Raw genomic sequence first — 18,368 nt, 5'->3', positions numbered from 1 at the left:
GGCAGGAAAGTCTGTGAGACTCTTATTTCCAATTAACCACCAAAGAAGTTGAGTGAGGAAAAAAAAAAAAAACAAAAGTCCAGGCACTCTGACTTCAAGCCCTAGTACTGGCACAGAAGAAAAGAAATGAAAGGAAACCAAATCCTCACCAGCAAGACACACATGCAAGCTACAGCAAAGTTTAAAAGGTTTCCAGGGCCAAATTTGAGGCAAATTACTTTAAATTTGTTTTTGCCAGCTGTAAGACTCAAATTGAAATAGTTACCCTCAAGGGAGTGAAGAGACTCCAGAAAATTCTTCTAAGTCATCTGACATTGCCTGGTACATATTAGATCTCCCGTTAATGGCAGCTATTAACTATCTTAGTAAGACCCAAACGTAGTGTTGGTCTATTTTAAGCCAATTGCAAGTGTTTTTGGCTTCTCCTTACAATGACCTTGTCAGACAAGGATTATTGTCTTTATCATTCCCATTTTACAGATGAGGAAATGGAGACATAGAAAAGCTACTTCCAAAGTCACATACCTACTAAGAAACTGAATCCGAATGTATTAGTTTCCTATCAATGCTATAACCAAGGGAGGGGCTTCAACCAACACAGATTCATTGCCTTCTAGCTCAGGAGGCTAGAAGGCTAAGATGGGTCCACAGGGTTGTTTTTCTTCTGAGGGTGTCCACTTCCCTATTTCTGCCCCAGAGGCTGCCTCGTATCTCTGACTTCACATTTCTTCCTCTGACTCTCATCTTCCTGCCTAGTAAGGACCCTGGTGATTGTATTACCACTATTTGGGTAATCAAAGATCATCTCCCCATTGTAAGCACATTACCCCAATCAAATCTGTAAAGTGTTCTTTGTTATGTAAGAGCTCATGTTAATCACAGGTTCCCCCAAATCGAGGACATGTGTATCATTTGGAGCCATGAGACTGAAGCCAGTCTGGATTTTGAGCAAGTCTTCTCTATCTGACCCCACGCTAGGCTGGTGAAGAGGGAGACAGATAGAGCCGAGGCGGGGTGAAGTCCATACTAGAAAGAGTGGTTCAAGTGAGCTGATGGAGCAAAGGGAAGGTTAGGAGAGGAAAATCCTGGAGGAAATTTTTGAGCTACATCTTTAATATTGGCTGGAATTTCCACAGGTAGCCATGAAGGATATTACATGTGAGTTACATGTGTGATCAGGACTAGAGAATGGGGGATGGGCTGATCCCGATGTTACTTGGACACACGATAAACTGGCAGGTGGTGGGTATTGTATGGGTGGCCTGAGACCCAACCCCATTCTTTTTTTGTTTGTTTTTGTACAGTCAGGGAAACATGCCTAGGGAGTTTTCTGCCCCACATTAGCTAGACCATGCAGAAGGAGTGTGTGTGTGTGTGTGTGTATGTGTGTGTGTGTGTAACTGAAATACAACACTCACTGATGAAGACCATTGAGGAAGGGCGCGGGCTAGGCTCCTTCCTCTCCTTCCTGTTATAGGCCAGCAGTGCCTCGGGATTTCTTCTCTCACCTGGCCTTTTCCTCTGCAATCTCTTTGGTGGCCACTGGATGGCACCTGGAGCTGTGATTTGGTGCTGAGTTCACGATCCCTTGCAAGCACTTGAGTGACATCTGTCACTTGGACTGTCTTCATATGACCACCCTCTCCCTGAACCCCAAAGAATTTAGAATGACAAAGAACTCAGTGGGTCAGGTCACCCTGTGTTGGGAAGTAGAATGCTTGGTTTCTTCCCACCAAGCCACGCCTGCCCTTACCGTGTGGGTCTTTGTCACCTTACTTCAGTATGTAACGTGACTTCAGTTCAGGGTCTGACAACTCATGGGACCACAAACCTCTCAGTGAGCTCCTTGATGTCCAGGGCTCTTCACACTTCATCAGGGTAGTCAGAAATGGGATGAAAGTAGGGACTTCCCTTTCACCACATACCAGCTGCCAAAAGACTGAGTGAGGGTCTGGGAGGAGAGAGAAGAGTTGGGGAAGGACTGATATGAGCGCTGAGATGCGAAACCCTCAATTCATCAGCATTCCAGAAGGGCAGGAGGAGAGGAGGAGTGGGGGACAGTTGGTATGTAAATCGAGCAACAGCGATGATTATAATGACACGGAGAACCAGAGCGGCCAGTGTTTAGAGAGGATTCACAAAGCAATTTCCCATCATTCATAATTCACACACCATCCTCGGAGGAAGACAAAGTAATGTGAGTATTGATTTTTTTTTAATTTTGGTAGTGGTACTGGGGTTTGAACTCAGGGCCTTGAGCTTGTTTGGCTGGCTTGCTCAACGGATTCTACCACTTGAGCCATACTTCCAGTTCTACTTTTGGTTGGTTATTTTGGAGATGGAATCTAGATGGTTTTTAATACTCTGGTGTGGCTTCGAACTCTAATTTCCCAGATCTCAGCCTCTTGAGAATGTAGGATTACAGGTGTGAGCCACTACTGCTAGTGGGTATTACTATTTTATAGAAGGGAAATTCAGCTACAAAGGAAGTGTAACTTGCCCAAGTTCATGTGTGAAGTACTGGCAGTGCTGGGCAGGACCCAGGCCTGCTGGCTCGCAGCCCAGGATCTTGGTGCTTCACGTGGACCCAGCTGTGGCCATCCAGAGAGAATGGGACCTTTGTCAGGACTGAGGCTCCAGCATCATCATCAGCCCCAGGTTGGGGGCTGGGCAGAGGGTTTACACTGGGGGCTGTCTGTCACTAGCGTGTCAGAGGACAGGGGGTCCTGGTTGGGGATCCAGTTCTCCCAAATCAGTCATGAACTTTCTAGGTTTCCCTGATTCCTAATTACTTTGGCTAATCTTATAGTAGAATATGATTCTATAACTGACTGGACTTCACTAATTTCGTGTGTGTGTGTGTGTGTGTGTGTGTGTGTGTGTGATCACTTCTCTTGACAAAGGCCATCATTTATGCTGGCTTCTCTCCACATCCTTCATCTTAGCCTGGTTCCAGCTTAGCAGCCCCTCTGCTTAAAAAAAAATCCCAAGATTCTGTTATGTGCAATGCCCATTGAGCACCAACTATGTGCTATGCTCTGTGCTGGGTTCTTTCACCTCTGCTGTTTTCATTTGTGCTATACCTAAACCCTTCCACAAGGGTTTTATTTTCTCCATTACCTTCCCATCCCGTGCTTAAAAATGAATGGTGGATCAGGATGGAAATGGCTTTTGATGTCAACACGAAGTGCTTTGGCTTTCAGAGAGGAAAGTAGAGTTATGTCACCCTAATTTTGTTTTTGTTTTTGTTTTTGTTGCCAGTCATGGGGCATGGACTCAGGGCCTGGGCACTGTCCTTGGCTTCTTTTTGCTCAAGGCTAGCACTCTATCTCTTAAGCCACAGTGCCACTTCCAGCTTTTTTCTATATATGTGGTGCTGAGGAATCGAACCCAGGGCTTCATGTATATGAGGCAAGCACTTTACCACTAGGCCATATTCCCAGCCCTGTCATCCTAATTTGACATCTTTTTTTTTTTGCCATCTTTTAAAAAAGCAATTTTTTCTTGCATGTATTTGCTGGGTTTCATGATGATATTTGCAATACTGTCTAATATTTATATTCTCCAATAGAAATCATTCTTGTTTTCTCCTGGAAGATGTGGCCTCTATCCCAAAGGACCAGCTTGCCTCTTGGAGAACAGAGGGGTTTTGGTCTCTTTATTGACTATTGTGATTTCTTATGTTCTGCAATCTAGAAAGAAGTGGTCTTAAAACAGCAAAAATCAAATCAGTAGTCACCATAAAACATCAACTGCAGCTCTCCAAACCCAAAGAAAACTAATATTATGTTGTTGTATGTTACTCCAATCACTTTACTAAAGCATTTTGTAAGAGGTCTAAGCATCTTTAAGACTTTTGCTAATTTGTGTGTGTGTGTGTGTAAGAGAGAGAGTGAGAGAGAACATGCATACCTGTGCATACCTGTGCTGATTCTAGGGCTCCAACTCAACTTGGGTACTGTCTCTTAGCTTTTTTGCTCAAGACTAGCACTCTTATTTGAGCCACAGCTCCACTTCTGGCTTATTATTGGTTAATTGAAGATAAGAGTCTCAGGGGCCTTTCTTGCCTAGGCTGGCTTTGAATTGTAATCCTCTGATCTCAGCCTTCCTGAGTACCTAGGATTACAGGTGTGAGCCACTGGTACCGGGCTAGATATATATTACCATATTAATTTCTTAAAGGAGTTTGTATGTTTTACAAACTTGGACTTCGCAGTAAAAACAAAGGGTTTAGGGCTAGGCACGCACACATTTGGATCTCTTCTCTGTCACATTTAAAATTCATGTTGTTGAGAAAAACCAGTTGTTATCCCTGTTGGCCTCAGTGTCTTCAACTTTAAAGCAACTCTAGAACATGTTTGGAGATCTCAACATCAGATGTAAATTTGAACATGCATGAGAAGCACCATTCACAGGGCAGTAGTAGCAGTAAGAGCAACAAAACTGGTTGCCTGGTTGCTATGCCAGGCCCTTGATGGTTCATCATCTTCTTTAATCCTCACAATTGCCTCATCAAGTAGATGTTGCTGTTTTCCTCAGTGAACAACCAGGAAGAGGGAAAGCTAGAATGGAGCCCACGCCTTGGTGATGCTTTAATAATTAATAGCTGAATAGAAAAGGAACTAGGAGACTCCTTTCTTTGTTTGTGTGTTTATTTCATTTTAGACAGGATTTTGTTCTGTATCCCATGCTGGCTTAATTGTAATTTTCTGCCTCAGCCTCCTGAGTGCTGGGACGACGGGTGTGTGCTGCCACGCCTCGCTTTTTTGATAGTGTCTTACAGAGAGATTTCCTTGTAATGTGTTAATCAAGGAATGAAGGAAACTTGAGTCATATATACTCTAAGATGAGGAGATAGCTAGGAGTAGCATCTGCATTGGAAATGAAGTACATTAGAAGAGGTGTATTTTGTGGAGATAAGAGGCCCAAGTAAAGGAAAAGGGAGGAGATGACAGCAGAGGAGGAGCCTGACCTGGGGCAGGAGCGGGGGTGTAGGCATAGAAATGAAGTGAGATAAAGATGGACCTTTAGGAGCTTAGAGGAAAATGCTTAGCAGCCGCGTGTCTAGAAAAGGCAGCATCCTAACTAGGAAGGACTCCAAGGTCCGTTTGTGTTTCATCCCAATAGAGAGACAATAGAGGGAAAGGCAGAACTCACTCCCCACCATACGTCATGGTGTGGGTTAATACTATTTCATTTCAGGAAATCACAAGTGCCTCATGCCCAATTTAATAATCATATTTCAAAGGTGGGACAATTGAGATCTCTGTGTGGAGTAGACAGGGTGTGTGAAAGTAAATGACAAGCCAGGTACTGGTGGCTCACACCTGTAATCCTTGCTACTCAGAAGGCTGAGATCTGAAGATCATGGTTTGAAGCCAGTCTAGGCAGTAAAGTCCATGAGACTCTTATCTCCAAAAAACCACCAAAAGACCAGAAGTAGAACTGTGGCTCAAGTGGTAGAGCACTAGGTTTGAACACAGAAGAGCTCAGGGATAGGGCTCAGTCCTGAGTTCAAGCCCCAGGAGATGTGTGCGTGCACACACACACACACACACACACACACACACACTCACACACAAGTAAATGATAGACCAGAGCTGATGTCAGGATTTTTTTTTTTGTCTGAATGACTGAAAGGAAAATGCCGTCAACCAAGATGGCATAGGTAAGGCAAATTTGGCAAGTAAAATTGAGAATTCATTTTTCTATCTATTCAGTTTGAGGTATATATGGAGCATCCAAGTTGAGACCTCAGGAAGTCAGTCAGATTCATGAGTTTGAAGTTAGTAGAGACTGTAGACAGGAACCGGGGAGCTGTCCGCAGGCAGCTGACATTTCAAGCTGCAAGACTGGATGAATGCAGAAGAGAAAGAAATGAGTCAGGATGAAGACCAAGAGCCCAAGCCTGGCTTCCCAGCATTCAGAGGTTGGGAGGAGAAGAGGAATCATCAGAGAAGACTGAGGAGCAATGAGAATGCATGCCACCATTTGCGTAGCCAGTCTCTTAGCATTGAATGAATGGTTATGCTGTTTCCACTATGTAAAACACTCTTCCAGCCGGATGTTGATGGCTCACGCCTGTAATCCTAGCTGTTCAAGAGGCTGAGATCTGAGGATTGAGGTTCAAAGCCAGCTGGGGCATGAAAGTCCATGAGTCTCTTATCTCCAATTAGTTACCAAAAAAGAAAAAAAAAAGCTGGAAGTGAAGCTGTGAGTCCAGTGGTAGAGCACTTTTGCTTTGAGCACAAAAGCTCAGGGACAGCACCCAGGCCCTGAGTTCAAGCCCCAGGACCCACGCCAAAAAAGAAAAGTGAAAAGTATAGTTTCAACTAGAAAAAGAGGCATGGAAGTAGAAAAGGTCTCTTGGGAAGGAGGTGAGGCACCAGAGGGGGAAAAAGAGGGGAGCAAAATATGATGATATACATACATGAAAAGGTCACGACGAAACCCCATATTTTGTCCAGTTAACATATACAATAACAGAACAAACAACAACCAATCTTAACTGTACAGAGAATTTCTGAAGCTTGTAAAGATTTTCTGTATGTTCCTCACCCTCCGGTTATGTATTTGATATTAGCATAACATGTATCACAACAACCAAATGTCGATACATTATTATAAATCAGGTCCATAACTGATTCCAGTCATTTTAGTTTTAACCTAATGTTCCTGCCTCTACAATACCACATCTTTTCCGGATGCCTCTTTAGGCTTTTCCTCAGTTTCCCCAACCTTTTCTTTTTTCTTTGTCTAATGACCTAATTAATGGGTTTTTATTTTTGAGAAGTATTAAGTTGTTTTCTAGGATACTCCTGTACTGGGCTTACCTCACCTGACGTTTTCTCATGGTTCGACTGGAGCTATAGCATTTGGGGAAGAGTGCCACTAGAAGAGATCTAAGTCAAGCCCAATGTTCTGCCGTTGCTGGAGAGATCTCTAAGTGCCTCCTGTAATCTAGTAATTTATTGTGGGGAGTATGTACTGGGACAGCATTCTCAGCCCTCAGTTATGAGGTCAGGAGCCCATCCCCTACCCTTCCTGATACTGAAGCACATGAAAAACCCAGTTAGTCACTGAGAATGTTGCTCAGTCTCTTCCAAATATTTAGATGGGAGTGAGAATTAGGTCATTTTCCCTCCCTGGAAAACATTGTTGCAAAAAATACCTGAGAAATTCACATCTGTTGATGACATCACTTCACTCCTGAACATCTGCCTCAGGAAATAAGATGAGACTATATAAAACAAGGAAGAGTGTTTTAAATACTGGAAACAACATAACCATTCATTAAACAGCGGGAGACTGGCTGAGCAGACACACATTCTCATTAGATGGAACACCACTTGGGTTGTGAAAATGACGTTTCTGAGAAGATCATAATGGCATTAGAAAGCCCTTATAATAAATAAGTATGGGGCTGGGAATATGGCCTAGTGGCAAGAGTGCTTGCTTCCTACATGTGAATCTCTGGGTTCTATTCCCCAGCACCACATATATGGAAAACGGCCAGAGGGGGCTCTGTGACTCAGGTGGCAGAGTGCTAGCCTTGAGCAAGAAGAAGCCAGGGACAGTGCTCAAGCCCTGAGTTTAAGGCCCAGGACTGGCCAATAAATAAATACATAAATAAATAAATAAGTATGGTTGGGTGCCCGTGGCTTACACCTGTAATCCTAGCTACTCGGGAGGACCTTTGTTCTAAATTCCAGGTCTCTGAGACCTCAAGGCCCTCTGCAGAATTTCCTTTCTGAGGAGAGGCATTTCCTTATTAACCCAGATAGAAGTATGTTCCGGGAAATTGAACCAGTAGAACAAAAATCAAAAGTGCCATCAGGAATGACAGGTGAGGAAACCCCGGTGGGGTGTGGCGGCTACCAGCAGCCCTCTGTGGAGGAGGACATGCTGGGCCTTCTCCTGTTCCTAATTAATTCATGGGCTCAAGTCACAAGTCATTGAGTTTTCAAAAGAAAAAAGCAAATTTAAAGTTACCTTTTATGTCCTGACTTGGGTTAGGGTGGCCCAGAGAGCACAGTATTTCCTGGAACCCAGAAATGTCTGTGCTAGAAGTCCTTCCTTTTTTTTTTTTTTTTTTAATTTTTTTGAGACAGGGTCTGATTATGTACCTCAGGCTGGCCTTAAGCTTGAACTTCTACTGCCTCAGCCTGGTAAGTGCTGGGATTATAGGTGTGTACTACCATACTTGGCCAGTCAGTCTGTTCAGATGGATACGCGGGGGCTCCAAGAGGGGTCATCCATTAGGTCACGATTAGGTCTTTGAGTGGTGATTTCAGGAAAGATAGAGAGCAGAGGCTGTCTGGCAAGGTGCTCAGCCAGTGAGGAGAGAACCGCAGGTTCAGGTAGAGGAGGAGGACAGGACCATATTGGGCTGGTGGTCAACTGGCTTGAGCAAGGTCTCTGAAAGATGAGCATCTCCAGTGGGCGTAACGACAATGATGTACATTACGACAATGATGGTAAATACTGCTGTAGACTCAGTGGCATGCCCCACATTGCGGTTGGTACTGCATGACTACCTTGTCATTTACTCCCCACAGCAGCCCGAAATAAGGGATAAGTGATTATGAGTACTTTACACAAGTTACCGAAATAACAGAGGTCTTCTGATTTCCCCAAGATCACACAGAAAATGAATTTCAGAGTTGGGTTTTTCCAAGTCTATATTCTGTTTCTTTGTGCAATTTCACAGATGTGTTTACATCTATTTGTTGCTTTCCCTCCCTCCCTCCCTCCCTTCCTTTCCTCCCTCCCTTCCTTTCCTCCCTCCCTTCCTTTCCTTCCTTCCTTCTGTCCTTTATTTGGTGCCAGGCCTGGGGCTTAAACTTAGGGCTTGGGCTCTGTCCCTGGGCTTTTGTGCTCAAAGCTAGTGCTTGATCACTTGAGCCACATCTCTACTTCCTGCTTTTGGGTGGGTAATTGGAGATAAGAGTCTCACAGACTTGCCTAACCAGACTGGCTCTAAACTGAGATTCTCAGATCTCAGACTTCTGAGTAGCTAGGGTCACAGACATGAGTCACCAGTGCCCTGGTCTTATTCGTAAATGGCATGTCCAGTGTTGAGTAGCAGCCATGGCCATAAGCATTCTTGGGAGATTGAATGAGTTAACAAGACTTTAAAGGAGATAGTGGAGGCTGAATGGAGAAACCTCAGTTGGATTCTAGAAGCCAGATCAGGTCAAGCTGTTATTGGGGAAAGGAAAAAGCCAAAGGGGATTTTCCCCAGTAAGAGAGGATGGGAAAATATCCTCAAGTGAGCTTCCCAATTTCTACACAATTCCCAGGAACTTGATATCTACAACAAAAATTATTTTGAAAGTTTTCACAAAAAGGCGAGTCTGCCCTGAGCATTCTGTTAAGCCTTGTTCTTTTACAGAAAGTTTAACAGAGATTTATTTTAATAAAACAGGGTCAAGTAGGGAAAAGTAGTAAAGAGGAGAGTAAAGTACCTTTTGCTTAAAATTCAGGGATTGGGGACAAATGGTAGTTTTCTCTTGTGTTTTATATTTTCTAGCTAGTTAATATACTTGATTATGTTCTATCATAACCAGTAATTATTAAAGGCAATGGGTGCAGAGTGGATCTAGTACCCAAAATAAGTCCAAGATGGGTCCTGTTACTTTTTAAATATAATTTTATTGTTATTGTTAAGGTGTTGTACAGAAGGGTTACCATTTCATAAGTCCAGTAATAACTACATTTCTTTGTTGGACAATGTCACCCCTTCCCTTACTTCTTCCCAGCTTCCCTTTGTGTCTTGTTATTATTCTAAAATATAAAGATGTGGTCTAGGCCTATCCCCAACCCAGGGTAAATAGGTGGAAGTTACAAGACCTCCATTTACCAGACATACCCTCTAATTTTCTGTCTCACTACCCATTCATAAAGCTTGTCATTTCTCAACTTCTCAAAGGAGAGCCCTCTCGTTTCCCGTTTCTTCTAGCTCAACGCCCGAGTGGGGAAGGCAATGGGAGGAGAGCTTGCTGATCAGATTTTCCCTTTTTTTTCCACTTCCTTGGGTCTAGTTTTAATTTTTGAGTTTTTTCCTTTTGTTTTTTGCTAGTCCTGGGGCTTGAAGTAAGGGCCTTGGGTGCTGTTCCTGAGCCCCTTTGTGTTCAAGACTAGCACATTATCACTTGAGCCACAGCACACTTTTGGCTTTTTCTGAGTAGTTTATTGGAGATAAGAGTCTCTTAGACTTTCCTGTCTGGGCTGGCTTCGAACCATGAGCCTCAGATCTCAGCCTCTTGAGTACAGGATTATAGGCGTGAGCCATCCGCGCCCAGCTCAACTCTTGTCCTTTTAATAATGATTATTTTGAATTTTTTTCCATATTTATATCCTACTTTAAAGATGGGTGTGGAAGAAAAGAACAGGGCCCATGACAGGTGATTCAGGCAAAGCCCTTTCTTTCAGCATCTGAGTGGCCTTCCTCTGAGCAATGGTTGAAAACCCTTCTGCTGTGATCACACTACGGTGTAGGAACTAAATGTAAGCTGAGAGTCGGAATGGCTCCAAGCTCTTGATGCAAGATCTGCTTCTGGCCTGGAGTGTACTGGGGAGGAGAAGGAGGCAATTACAAAGCAGAGATGCACCGGGAGAATGGGCACAGAAGAAACACAAAAGTCTTCCACTCTAAGGAAGTCTGCAAACAAAAAAAGAAAAGCATACATGTAAAAATAATACAACACTGAACGAGAAATGGGGCTGTTTTGCTTAGCTAACAAAATCAAGGGAGTCTATTTTCTAGCCATGATGTTTATCTGAAAGATTATAAGTCAGATACTAAAGCCATTTGCACAAACATGTTTATGGCTGCACTATTCACCATAACCTGAAATGCTCGAGTTCGGATCCCCCGAAAGACCTCCAGAGACCAAGACCAATGCAAGCAGCAAAAGGGGCATTTATTTCGAGCTAGCTTGGTCCTCCGCGCACTCAGCACGCTGGTGACCCAAGAGGCCCTGAGCCTCGGGCTCCCAGCTGTTTTATACCTTCTTTGGGGAAGGCAGGGACTTAGCATACATCATAGCATCTTCCAACAAATCAACACACACCGCGGGAAAATTAAAAAAATAATTCTTAAGCATGTTTGGCGCATTTGGTGGCGGGAAGGAATCTGGAAAGGGTCAGTTTAAGGGACTGATGCATTTAAAATCGATTGGTTAAGCCATAGGGGTTGTAGCAAGGGAGATGTGTGCACAGCTGCAGGGTTTTAATTAGGCACTGGACATTGTACTCACAGTTGGATACTGGAAATCCCTCTCACAAATATTGGAAATCACATTCACGATTAGATACTGAAAATTCCACTTACAACTCACAGTTGGATATGATCTTTACCGGGAAGCGAGGGGTAGGGGGAGTAGGACTTACAGTAAGGTCAGTCAGATACAGAATGGGGTCTTAGTACAATATGGAGTTACTCTGATCCTTCTGGCTTTACAAACCAAGTTATGGAAACAGCCCAGATGTCTCTCAATGAATGAATGGATTAAGAAAATATACATACACACACATAATGGAATCTTACACATTCATCAGAAAGACTGATAGCATGTATTTTCAGAGAAATGAATGGACTTGAAAAAATCATGTTAAGTGAAATGATTCAGGCTCAGAGAGATAAAGGCCACACATTTTCTCTCATATGTATAAGTTAGATCAAATTTATACATATATATATGAAAGCATATAGAGGGTCATATGCAGACGTATACACACGTATTAACTAAAGTATGATATATGCAGAGGAGAATTCTAGTGGTGCAACTACTTTGAGCCACTGACTTACAATTGAACAAATCATATACCAGGAACCTGGTACTTGAGGCCCAGGTTAAGGGTAGGGGGTAGGTAGACAATAAAGGGAGGAAGGGTGGGAGAATGTAGCCGTTATATGCAATGTGTATATATGAAAATTGAACTAGGAAAACTAGGGGACAATCATGGGAAGGGTGACATTGATCAAGTGGCTTTCTACTCACAGACTGACATGTTGAATCGACACCCTCTCTAAAACTTCTTAAAGACAATAAAATAAAATTTAAAAAATACTAGCCATGAGGCTGAGGGGTTTAGAAAATCAAGACATCTAGAGATCAAGCAAAAGGGGTTTCCTCCTGCCCTTAAATTGTAGTCCCCAAACACGATTCATTATCACTGCATTAGGTCCAGTTCTATGTTTGAGAAACTCATTTTTATTTTCCTCCAATTGCAAGAGATATCAACTCCTATGGGAAAGGAAGTAATGGCTGGAAGGAATGTACAGTGTTTTCCTTGTAACTTTATTTTTAAGAAGGGTGGTGTTCTATGGCCTTTCTTAATCTCTCTTTTTTTATTAACCTATGTTAATTGTACACAGTGAGAAGCTTCTTTAGAACATTTCCACACATGCATATAATGTACCTTGAATCCAGCCTCTCTTGATATACCAATGATTGGCTGTGGGAAACTTATTTTAATGCCATTGCTCTCCTCCCAGGCAAGTTCCATTGGCAACTCTTTCCCTGTTCTGCATGCTAAATAAAACACCCAGCTGGCACTGAGGTCTGCCCAGGGAGAAAATTCTCATGGGTAGTTTGCCCTCAGTTCAGGGCCTATATGTTGCAACATGCAAGATTTATGTTTCCGAGAAATATACACTACTCTGATCCTGGTATAACTTGCTTAATTGCTGTGCTCTACTAACTTAATTTCGTGTTTGACCAATAGAGAGAAAAATAATAGTATTGTGGTCGGAGGCTCCAGTCTTTTAGAAGACATTTTGGTGAAGAACCCTTTGAAGCAAGAGCCAACAAAGTTAATAATTAGGAGATCAGTTCATTTAAGACAAGATGCAAATAGCTCAATTCCCCCACCCCCCTTCAAATCACTTTGAAATACAAATGTTAAGACCCTTATGGGGATAGAAGTTATAACAGCCATAAAAAGAGAACATTGAGGTTATAAAATAAAACCAAGTGGCTATGAATTAGGAGCAGATGGAAATGGAAAATCAGAGAATGTAATCCACCCATCTGGAGTTTCAGAAAGAGAGAAAAGAGCAAGAGAGGATATTTAAAGAAGGAATGGGGAAAATCCACCCCCCCCAAATTAAAGAAAGATGTGAATGATTCCATCAAAAGCATACATCAAAGGTGGAGAAGAAGAAATAATTTAACATCTATATTTCAAGATACTTGGCTTTGGTTCTAATTCCATTGCACTGCTTGGAAGTATTGGCAGGGAAATTCAACAATGGCCAAAAGGTGATTTTTTTCTGAAAGTAATCCTTAAGGCTATCCTGGTCCATCGGGAAGGCAGAACAAAAGCATAGCAACAGGATGGCCTATGGCATGTGCTGAAGGCCTGGAAATACTACATATAATTTTATAATGCCAAGCCAAAAGAACAGGGAAAAGAAAGGCCATTGCTAAAGGCAACTTCTGGTATGGCAAGGGCTTGTAAGGAAAGGTCTGTGTTTCCATTGTAAATGGCCTTGAGTTAACTTGCTTAAGACTACCACCTCAAGTACCTGGCCATCAATAAGAAATCATCTACCTGTTTCACCGTGTGTGTGTGTGTGTGTGTGTGTGTGTGTGTGTGTGTGTGTGTGTGTAGGAGGGCAAGGGGTATCTTCCCAATATTTCTACCTTCAACACTTTCTTCCATCCCCTTCACAATTTTTCCCAATGTGCTATGGTGCAAGACCTAAAATTAAGGTTCAACATCATGCAATACCTTGGCATTTGATGAAAATCAATTCAGAAGGATGTGAATTATTCTAATCTTAATTTTCTCTCCCCACTTAGTTTCCACAGATGAAGTCCCTTATCAAAACAACCTCCTTCATCAAGGGACCAGGCCCACTTTCTGCTTATCCCTGAGTAGTAGGGTTTAGTTGTCACCTGATGGAATTATTCCATCGAGTCATCCCAATCCTGTGGGAACCAGAGAACCCTCCCCCTCTTGACACAGCCAGTCCTGCCTCACACAGGCCTCAGTGGGCTCACTCTATTCCTGAGTGCAACCCCTACACCGCGGTGTTTGGCACTAACATCCTCTTGCAGGCTGTGAGCAAATGCAACTGACAAATGGTTATTGGTCTGTGCCATGTTGGGTGTCAAAAGCCAGGCTACTAACTCCACAGTGGAAATTCTTCCTTCATGTATGATACAAAAAGGAGGCAATTAAAACAAGGCCCTATAAGGGTTCACCAAGAATTTCTCTTAACTCTGTTCTCTGCGATCAGGGTCCTCGCAGTGAGGGGCTGATGAGGTGGGTAGGAGCAAGTGATCTCATATGTGGCTTTGAACATCAGCTCTCCCATCAACTAGCAGATTGACTTTAAGCAAATATCTACACCTCTTTTAGTATCTATATTGGCTAAGGGCCAGTTGCAAAACTAGGAACCACTATGGTTGCCTTAAATAAAAGGTGATTTATTACTTGGATTAGATATACTATAAAATGACTCAAAGTGCTGGGGAAGAAACTGCAAATGGAATGTTGGACATCCACCTCCATATTCTCACCCCATGATCACATTTGCCTTGGTGGTAATTCAAGAAATTACTATCTAGAGATCCACCTGGAGATCCTGCCCTTGCCATGGGATATACCAGAAAATCCAGTGCCTGAGCTGTGTTTCCCTTCTCACTCTGTCTTGGTTCAGTACTGTGAGAATGCATCTGGATAGTAAAATCTAAGTCACAGCCTCTCCCCCTCCCCAGTTTCAGAGCTTCAGAGAGGATCTAGAAAAATGTAGCTTCAAGATTGTAGCATCTGTGACATGAAAGGTACCCTAAAAGGTAGTTGGGGTGGATGTTGGTTGAACTGATTTTTGGATTCTGCCATGCTGTTTGCTTTTTATTTCAACATTAGTTCTGTAACAGCAAAAAGGGCCATTCCATCGTGTCTTATGCAATCCTCTTTTAGATTGGCTCTACTTTGCAAACTACTCCTTATAGAGTTATTATTTGTTCTTTTTTCCTTTGCCCAGTGCTGTAAATCCTAAAGAAAATGGCTTTTGAAGACATCAAGTGCTAAAGTCAACTATTCGAAGAAAAATAAACTAAATGAACACTAGTCCTAAGAATACCCCTTCCCCATCAGTAATCTTTCTATAGTTTTTCAGAAACCAGGACATCTGTTGATCCTTAGACAGTCAAAGTATGGGCCAAGGATTTGCTGTTCCTGTTCTTTAAATGTAGAATAAGCTTAACTTGCAGGGAAATAGTATGCCTAAGGAACTATGGAAACTAGGAGACTCCCTCCAAATCACAGTTATCTAAAAGATATTTCAGCAGAATTAAAAGGAAAACACACACCCTGAATGGAGGAAGCTGTTACTCAGTGTATACTCTTCTTGCCTATTGGAGATTAAGAAAACTGAAAGTAATAGTTCCTGTCTAGGGTATTTCTTGAATTCCTATCTAGTCACTTTACCTAGCAACTCCTAATCATTTTGCTAAGATTTTAAGCATTGAGAGGATAGATTTAGGATGAGTTTATACCCAGAACATAGCCAAAATGGGTTCTATGTATTATTCAATAATATGGAGAGAAGGGATTTAGGTTTACTCCAAACTAGGGACAATAAGTATTCATTTTAGGACTTCCATTGAAAATATTTCTATATTAACATATAGAAAGTGTTATTCCTTTGGGATGGAAGTGTTTGCAGTAAAAACAATGTTGATTGGGTTGACAGGACCAGACACTATGCTGAATGCTTGGCAAACACTCCTCCCCCCAAGAGTATGATATAAGAGAAGCAAGGCTTTCATTTGCAGAGGAGGCAGCTGAAGATCAGAAAGTTTCAGTGATTTTCTTACTACTCAGAGTTAAGTAAATCTGCTTTTTGTTTTTTATACCAACCATGCAGTATTGGCTCTGTGCATCTTATTTGTTGTACACTCAGTGCCTAACACAATGCCTTGGCATGTGGCAAGGAATTATTAAGTAATTTGTGCATGCATGAGCGTATTAATTTATAGGACTTAGTAGAAGGCAGTAGAGCACATATGGAGTAGATTTAATGAGTCAGTCTCAGGTTAAGATCCGGCTTGGAGCGGATGTCCACTGCTGAACAGGTTCTGAGTATCAAAACCTGTCATGTGACTCACCTGTCTGAGAAAAGTTCAGTCTTGTCATGTATAATTAACACATAATATAACTTTGGACCCCTACCTTCTCTGAGGGACTCAGTCTCTTTTATTGTAAAACTGGGGGTTTGCCCCAGATCAGAGACCAGCAAATATTTTATGTAAAGGACTGTACAGAAAATATTTCAGGCTTTGTAGTGAATACTTCAGGTCTCTGCTGTGACTATTCCATTCTGCTATTGTAGTGGCAAACCAGCCAAAGACAATGGAGAAATGAATGGACACATGTGATATGTTCCAATACAACTTCATGTATGTAGATAAGTAACCTGCTGGATTTGGTCCACTGAGGACCTCTGAGATACTCTGTAATCTTAAAGATTTAGTGTCAAGAATAGAAATTCATCATTATCCTCACTGAAGAAATTTCTAGTTGATCGCTGGGTTCTGTTCTGAAGAGAAAGCACTGCCTTTTACTCCATCATTAATCAATCATTCATCGGTCATTAACCACATACCAAGCACTAGCTATAGCATGCTCCTTTTACCCCTCTTTTAGAAATAAATATTTAGAAGATGCCAGACACTCTTTTGGCATTGAAAAGGCTAGGATAAAGCAGTGCTTGGGAAGCTCAGGAACTGGGTGGGCAAAATCAAACTAACCCCTGGAGAGAAGAAATGAGGACACAGCCTGACAGTGCTTTGCCATGGTGGAAGCCAGACCCTTCCCTTCCTCTCATACCTCCCCTACTGGATGGTTCTTCAGCTAGGAGGGAATACATGACTTTCACGATAGTTACCCATTGTCTATTCATTCTCACCCTTTGCCTTCCCTACATAAATCCAAGCCATTGAATGATTTCTTTGTGCAGGCATCTGCTGCCAGCTGACTGATTGGAGAATACCAAATGAGTTCAGATGGAACCATCATTACGACTTTCATATGTGAATTTCCACAAACCTGCATTTTGCTGAGTGAATGGCAGAATGCAAAGCCTCAAGAGGTCACGTGGTAGTGAGACAAGAAAGAGCTTAGACTTTGCAGTTAGAGGGGTTTGGGTTCGAGAAAGAATGATTGTTCTCCAGGAATGAGAAGCAAACTGTGTAGACTAGGTAGCACATACAACGGTTTGAATATATGGCAGCCATTAAGTTTTTGGTCTTATCTGATATCTGTAGAGAATTTAGGGACTGGGAAGCATTCCACCACTGTCTCCATGTTATACCCCTAACATCACACCCTACATCAATGTTGATCACAGTGGCTGGTGAGTAGTTTCCCCCTTAATCTCAGAAATATTTCCATTTTCTTTAGTAGTAAGGGTGCATTTATTCTCCTTGGGGTCTATTCACACTCTTTTTTTTTTTTTTTTGGCCAGTCCTGGGCCTTGGACTCAGGGCCTGAGCACTGTCCCTGGCTTCTTCCCGCTCAAGGCTAGCACTCTGCCACTTGAGCCACAGCGCCGCTTCTGGCCGTTTTCCGTATATGTGGTGCTGGGGAATCGAACCTAGGGCCTCGTGTATCCGAGGCAGGCACTCTTGCCACTAGGCTATATCCCCAGCCCTATTCACACTCTTTATATCATAACTGTATGAGAAGGGCTGACTGTATCATTCCATTTTACAGGTGCGAAACTGAGCTCCAGAGAGAAGTGCTGAAGACTCTTCCTTGTGTGTCTCTCATTGGCTTAGGGAGTTCTTCCCATGTTTCAGTCACTGGGATGTAACGGTGCCATTTGGGGAGGGAAATAAATATCTGTTGGGTCAGCGATGTATCATATGTACTTTTGAGAATGGATATGCATTAAGCAACCAGTAAGGAGTTTCACAATCCTGGAGAGTCCAGGAATGTTCCGTGAGAACTAGGGATATATTGCACAGTCTTAGCTAAGACTCTATGTCTCCTGTTTCAGCTCTGGCTGTACATGGCCCTTTTGTGATTGACACTTGCTGCCCTTTTTCTGCCTGGCTGGAAACCTTCGCAATATTCAGGGCTTACACAGTTGTCTTGAAAAATGGTGCCTGCCAAGCCAACCCCTTTTCTTTCTTCTCAGATAATTACTTATTTGGCCTTAAATGCTGCCTGAAATGAAAGGGATACTAATGCTACCTTCCTTGTTGCAAGGTATCTGATGTCTTAATGAAGCTTCTTGCCTAAGCAATAGAAATCGGGAGGGGTCAAAACCCTTGCTGGGGCCACACCCACTAGTCAAGGTATAAGTACTGAGGCTTACTGGGCATTAGAACCATCCAGACTTCACC

Source organism: Perognathus longimembris, chromosome 6 (assembly GCF_023159225.1).
Source record: "Perognathus longimembris pacificus isolate PPM17 chromosome 6, ASM2315922v1, whole genome shotgun sequence".
NCBI lineage: Eukaryota > Metazoa > Chordata > Mammalia > Rodentia > Heteromyidae > Perognathus > Perognathus longimembris.
The sequence above is the reverse complement of the archived record's forward strand: the minus strand, read 5'-3'. Positions refer to the sequence as shown.